General features: G+C 39.3%; 1 pseudogene; it reads right to left on the bottom strand.

The window, feature by feature from the left end:
- Positions 1–2385: 2385 nt before the first annotated feature.
- Positions 2386–3473, bottom strand: LOC148025716 (triosephosphate isomerase, cytosolic pseudogene; annotated as a pseudogene).
- Between the last annotated feature and the right edge of the window lie 3557 nt (positions 3474–7030).

The raw sequence follows: 7030 nt of genomic DNA, 5'->3' as shown, positions 1-7030 counted from the left end.
CTTCATACTTGGAGCATCCACTTATTCAATTCATTGACCAATCGCTTGTAAGGATACATAAGATATGCATTTTAAGTGAGATCTTTTTTTTAAGGATTTAAATTACTGTGCTTTGTATGATTTAAATTAATTATTCTAACATCATTTTTTATCTATGCATGTGACATTTTCAAGATGAATCGAGGGATGAGTGATGAGGAGTTACATGATATCTTCACGCGCAGGTCTCCAGACCAGATCGCGAGATTTAGAGACATGGCAGACTAGGAACTGTCTCGGTCTTTGTCAAGGCATTTTGCTAGATCTGCTTCAGCGTGATCAGATGCTTTAGCTTCGAGCAGACGAGCTCGATGCTCTAGACTTGGGCTAGAGGGAGGGAGTGCTTCAGGGTCAGGGGGATGCTGTAGAGATACGGAGTCAGTGAGCCCACGATCGACACGGGATACAGGTGTGACTCCTCACTCTCGTGGCGGTTCCAGGGAGCATGGCTCAGGCTCAGGTGGATGCTCTGGAGACACAGACGCGGTGTCTCCATCTCGTCGTTCAACTGGAGTTATGTCACCTCTAGGATTTGTCACACCTGTGGGGACGTCTACTCCAGTTACTCCGGCTTTTGCTCAGTTGTCAGTAGGTGGCACCCCTATGGGTGCCACTCCGACATATATTACCTCGGTCGGTACACCGGATGCACAGGGGTCTCTTGGACATGTCCAAGAGCATAGATGTAGATGGGAGAGGACCCATCTTAGGCATACCCCAGGGGGATATGCATATCTAGTCGATAATAGGTCAGGAGCCATCATCATGAATGATGAGGGGAGGAGGGTGATGGCTCGCATGAGAGAGTTGTGCCAATAAGTTTTTCGGCACAATGTCTTAAATCATTGGAAGAACATACCGGAGGGGAGCAAGGACTACACAGTATCATCCTTGCATGAGGAGTTTTCGATTCCAACCTCAGTAGATAGATTTTCTATGTGTTGGATGATGGATTGCATGCATACATATATGTCACAGACGATCCGATGCATGCAAGGCAATGAAGAGTGAGGCTGCAAAGCCCGAGTGGCTAGACGCGGACGATTGGTACCGACTAAGGGAGGAGGCTACTGATTCTCCAGGACGTTGGAGTCAACAACGTGATGCGATGAGGGCATGGCTCGAGGCCGGAGTGGTCCATCATCTTGGGAGTGGCGGCCATGGGACATATTTGGAGGACTTTGTAAGTTTTTGTTTTGTTTTGCTTGTTTATTTTTTTACAAAATCCTTTGTACAGACAATCATGTTTCTAACAGTTAGCATTTTGTTTTCTTTGCAGCACTCCATTTTAAATCACGATCTGATTGGCCTTGAGACTCGATATGCATAGAGGCATGGTCTCACTTCATTGATTGACCGATTGTATAGACGCAACGGCCTTGTAAGTCACTTATATTTCTTGTCTGTAGTTACCATGTTTAAATAGAATGCATTATTGTATGGTGGACTGATGTGTTGTTGTTTCTTTTTTTGTAGAGTCCGTTCGATGCTCCTTTGCGATGGGACAAGCTTTTGGATAGCGAGGATATGTAGCTCGCCCTTGGATTCCTGGAGCTCACACACCTTTATTTTTTGGTCGCCTGATCTATGTAGACATTTTCTATGTATTAGTGATATCTTGTCATGATTGTATCAATCTCTTATTATACGATCATGTATTTATTTCATGTATCAGTGTTATGATTTCAGTATACTTTTTTTTTGTTTGCACGAGCATTGTACACTGTGCAGAAACTTTTTTGTATGGCTCAAATAAAGCGCACAGTGCTATATGTGGCAAGGCAACTTGCTGCCCTGCCACAAATTTTTTTTTTCCATGTTACCATTGCTATTAGCGTCGCAAATTCACTGCTCGCGTTCTTATTGGCGTCGTTATTCTTCTTGCAAACCGTCGCTATCATCATCAATATTGGCATCGGTATCAGCATCGCAGTGTCAGTATTAGCGTCGATATCAAGGCAACGCTGATACCGACTGTTCTATGGTGTCACCAATAACAATGCTTTTTGCGATGATGGTGTCATGGAGTTCGTGCAAAAGCTGCTAAACACGGAGTTCAAGATGTTGCAAGGCACAAGGCCAACAAGAAGATCTCAATTTTTTGATGCCAAAGATCACTATATTGCTTGCCAAGTGAATAACAACAAAGAAGCTACCAACTACTCTTGACAAGAAGCTGCAGTTATAGGCATACCGCCTTTGAAAAATAACTTGTTCAGGATTCATTATTCTTGGGCCTTAACCAACCTCGGGATGTTGTGATAACTACCACTTTCCTCAATTCTCATTGAAAATTGGCCAGAACTATGATCCGATCCAGTGTTTCATCTAGGTAAATTATGTTCCTTACGATTCTAGAATCTTCAAACTGCCGCCTTTTTGGCTGTTTATAGAGTTGCAAATAGTTGCAAATTCTGGGTCCTTCAGTGAAGCTCCTCCCACGAGGAAACCATCTATGTCTTCATGCTATGCCATTTCAGCACAGTTTGCTTCATTTACAAAACCGCCATAGATTATGCGCACTTGTGAAGCCACATCTAGAGAGACGTTTTTACTCATCCAATCACGAACAACTGCATGCACCTCGTGTGCTTGTATAGGTGTTGCCACTTTGCCAGTACCAATAGCCCAAACAGGCTCATATGCAATAACGATGTCAGACCAACCAGGTACATGATCTGCAAATGCCTTGAGCTAGACAAAGCAAACATCAAAGGTTTTCCCAGCTTCCCATTCCTCCAGTTTTTCATCAATGCAAGCAATAACCTTCAACCCTTGTCCTAATGCATATGCAGATTTTTTCCATGTAAACTCATTCATTTCACTGATTATATGTCTGCCTTCAGAATGGCCAAGTATCACCCAATCACAACCGACATCCTACAGCTGCTCAACACTGATTTCTCCCATAAAAGCTCCACCTTTTCCATGGCTTCAAAGCGTCCTTTGAGTTGCTGCCTTTACTTCGCTTGCTGGCAAAAAAATTTCATCCATGTAGAGAAGAACCCTCTATGGAACCGACCAGTCGGGCTCACTCCATACACAAGAGAACAGGTGACATGGATCCTATCAGGTGCAAACCTTGGTGAAGAAGAGATGGAATAGTAGCAGGCCTGAAGACGAGGTGAAATAGATGCAAAAAAGACACCAAGAGTAGGTTTGGCAGAGGGGAACTCTGTCATGACTTCCAAAAGACTCCTTTGGTTAGCTGTAATCCATTGCTGATACTCATCCTTGCCGAGGGGCGAAGCCAGAAACTTCAATCGGTCCTTTTCAGCAAGATCAAAGACGTGAGATGCTAGAGCAACAGTTTGCGATCCAGCAATTAACACCATAAAGCTCCCAAATCTTGAGATTTTGCCGAGAGGATTCATCCCAAAATAGCTCTTGCCCCATGACACAAGAAGCTCCTCATCTCCAATATAGCATGTCATTTTCCCCCAAAAATAGCCAGACCCAAAAGAAAAAACAAAAATCACACCCCTGTAAGCTTCTTTTGAAGCTTTTACTCAATCATTGGAAATGATTTTATAAGGCTTGAGCTCTCTTCTTGCTTTCAGAGTTACTCACTAAGAGTGAGAGAGAGTAGAACTCGTTCTTGTGGATGTTCCCATCCCGTTTGATCTCACAATGGTGTGGCCAGTGTAGTAGCCACAACACGATGCTCTTTACTTATTTATGCCTATTAATATATTTATTGATTTCTTCTCTAATATGGAGATAAGAATAACAAAAACCATGCTTTCAGTGAAGAGACTAACATATGATCATATCATACAATTTGTTAATGAAGGATGGGATACAAGGACAGAAGGAAAAATTATATCTAAGATAGATCAAGACTCTATAGCTTGTAAATATATGATTGCTACTCAAAATTTTATCCTTAGCTTTTACTATAGTCGATGGCATTTTGTTGGTAGTAGTCTAGTTGCTTTAGACCAGAATCTTAATGATTTCAGCAAGGATCCTATAGTGGATCTTGATATTTGGTTCAACGAGGATATTATTGCAATCTTAAAGATCAGAAAATCATGTACGCTACATCAAGTGAGGATGGATTTACAAAATGAAGACATTGAACTACCATGCTCCTTTGTATTCCAACTTGACAAGAAATGAGTAAGTTTTCACATCATATTATATCTACTTAGATGTATATCAAGATCTCACTTTCTAACTAACAAACATTTGTAATTTATTTTTTACAGATATCGAAAAGAAGAGAAAATAAAATACACTGCAATGACATTCAAGAAAATATATCTTTACTATTAATATAAAATACATGTACAAATTTTATAGCAGATGTCTATCTGCCATCTCTATGAGATATACAAGGGCTGAAGGGCAAATTTCTATATATGAAGGCTTACAAGGTGATATGGCAAAGCTATTTCTTTTTTGGAGAACTATCCTTTCTAGGAGTCATTTTGCCTTTCTTTGATGTCTTGGGTATAGAAGGTGTTGAAGCTGTGGATTTGCCTTCCGTGGTTATAAGCACCGCATCTCCTTCATGGTGCAAATCCCCGCCAATCTTTGTTGTTGGTTGTATACAATTGACCATTATATACTTCAAGATCTTTGCTCTGATGTACCAAACATGCTCAAATGTATAGCAATCCTTCGAAAACTGTCACACATTTATAGAAAAAAGAGTTTTAGTTCATTATTGTTCTTACAATAGACTATATTTTTATCATCAATGGACTATTTGCAATTAATATCTATCTTAAAGTTTAGCATCTTTCATATTACCTTTACATGTTTATCATCATTAAGATAAACAAAGTTAACCATTCTTCTAGCATTTGCAATCACCCTCCAGCCATAAGAATGGCTATCATCCTGATGGGGACACTGCAACCACCAACACAAAGTAAAACTATAAAGAGGACGAATGGTAGTTCATAGAATAAACTCATGTTTCAATTATTTTAATGAATAACTTACCGCAACTTGTCTATATTGCATTGTTGCAAGCAAATCAGACGGCATAGGGGGTCTCTTCTCTAGCTCTTCAATTAATCTTTTGGCACCTCTATATATAAAATATGTTGAAATTTAGAGTACTTACAAAAAAAAGAATTGAAATATCAAGGAGCCCTTGGATAATATAACTTACAATTTAGCATTTCCATGGCTTCCTTTCATAGAGTTGATTAAAAAGCATTGCTTATCCACAAGGTCTATTGCAATCAAGCTCCAATGGGAACTAAAAGCAATCATATCTCAACAAATTAGTAGGATAAAATCTCAAAAACTCTAATAGAATATTGAATCACTTACTTTTCATTATATGGAATTATAAGCAGCTCCAAAGTATCGAAGTCAATCAAATTGAGCGAGTGCTCAATAAAACTTGTATCAAGCTCATTCCTCATAAAGAATGAGATAGATGGATCAAAAACCTCAATTTTTTGTTGTATATCAAAAGGAAACTCATGCATTATACACCTAGAAAATGCATAGAAATAGTGAGTATAAACAAGAAAAATCTTATTGTTAAAAAAATATAAAAAAGTATAAGTAATTATGGATGGACATACCTTAGGCCAGCAAGAATAAGACTGTCATTTACTTCTCTTCTTTTATCCTTAAGAATCTGAACACATGCAGCATCAAAGGAGATAACCTCAGTTCTTTTGCCTAAGTCACTAGGTAAGAAACAAAACACACTGAATCCTTTTGGATTAGCTGTTTCAAGAAGGGTGGCTAGCTCATTTTCAAACGACTCTAGTTGCTCTATTTCCCTTTCTTCAACCCTTTGCCTCCTATACTCTCTCCATTTATCTGCTTGTTCCTCTTTAGCTTTCTCCTCTTTTTCATGTTGCCTTGTATCCTTCTCATGGGTGACATCCTCAACACTGAGACCAAAATCTTCTTTCTTTCTCCTAGCTGGGGGCACATTAAGGATATTAAATGTCTTCATATCAGTGAGGGGAATTGGCTCAAGGACCTTCAAAAATCTATATCTTAGCCTCCTAAGAATTACCATGTCCTTGTCCATGAGTGTGAGCCTATGAGCATAAGCAGCACAAATGTAGGCATCTTGAAAAAACTCAACTAGAAAATCCTATGTAGCTTCTTGTATACAATTAAGAGCTGTTATTGTCCATCTGAAACTATCCAAACTATATCTGTCACAAATTTCCCTGACAAGCCTCTGAAAAGACAACTTTGGAATTGCATTGTCAAGAGCATTTACTGCCTTCCTAATCTCCCTTAGACACCTGACATTTTGAGAAAACTTTCTCCTTGGCTTTGACTTTCTAGAGAGCTTTTGAGGCTTTGAAGACTGATGAATCTTTGATGCTAAATCCCTAGGATCAATCTTCTCTTTTCTTGCTGTTGCCTTAGTCCTAGCCATTTCCCAAAAAAAGATATGTTACTTCTTCTTCAGCATGTCCAACGAAACGCGAGTCCCAGACAAGAGTTATCTATGCTGCATGGCGTTTTCGCGTTTTAGCTGAATTTTTCTCGAGCTGTCTAGTGAAACGCGAGTGTCAAGCAAGGCGCCTCCTTGCAGCTGCTTCTTTTCGCGTTTCACCGGACCTGTTGTCCATTGTGTCCAGTGAAATGCGAATTTAAGCCAGGAGACCTGCTTGAAGTACCTTATTTTTGCGTTTCACCGGACAGCTCATGAATAGCATAAAAATTGACAAAAACAAGAAAAAAGAGCTTTGATCCAAGGAAAGCTTTTAAGATTACATAAAATATCCACAAAATTAGGGAAGAAATTTGAAGATTTCCTTAAATATCCACAATATTAAGGAATGCTTTCACTGTGGAAAAAATTCTTTTGTAGTGGTCATAAGCTAATAATAACATAAAGGATTAAGGAAAAGTATCAAAACAATGCATTGAATGGAGCTTGTTATTGAAAAGCAAGATGCAGAAACCATACCTTCTTTTTAGCTTGTTCTTCACAATCTCAGCCTAAAGACGACAATATGCTCGAAGGTTTCCTTTGTTGGGGAAGCAGTGAAAT

Source organism: Lygodium microphyllum, chromosome 14 (genome assembly GCF_053477565.2).
Source record: "Lygodium microphyllum isolate KBCC chromosome 14, Lygodium_microphyllum_v1.1.10, whole genome shotgun sequence".
Taxonomy (NCBI): domain Eukaryota; kingdom Viridiplantae; phylum Streptophyta; class Polypodiopsida; order Schizaeales; family Lygodiaceae; genus Lygodium; species Lygodium microphyllum.
The sequence above is the reverse complement of the archived record's forward strand: the minus strand, read 5'-3'. Positions and strand labels throughout refer to the sequence as shown.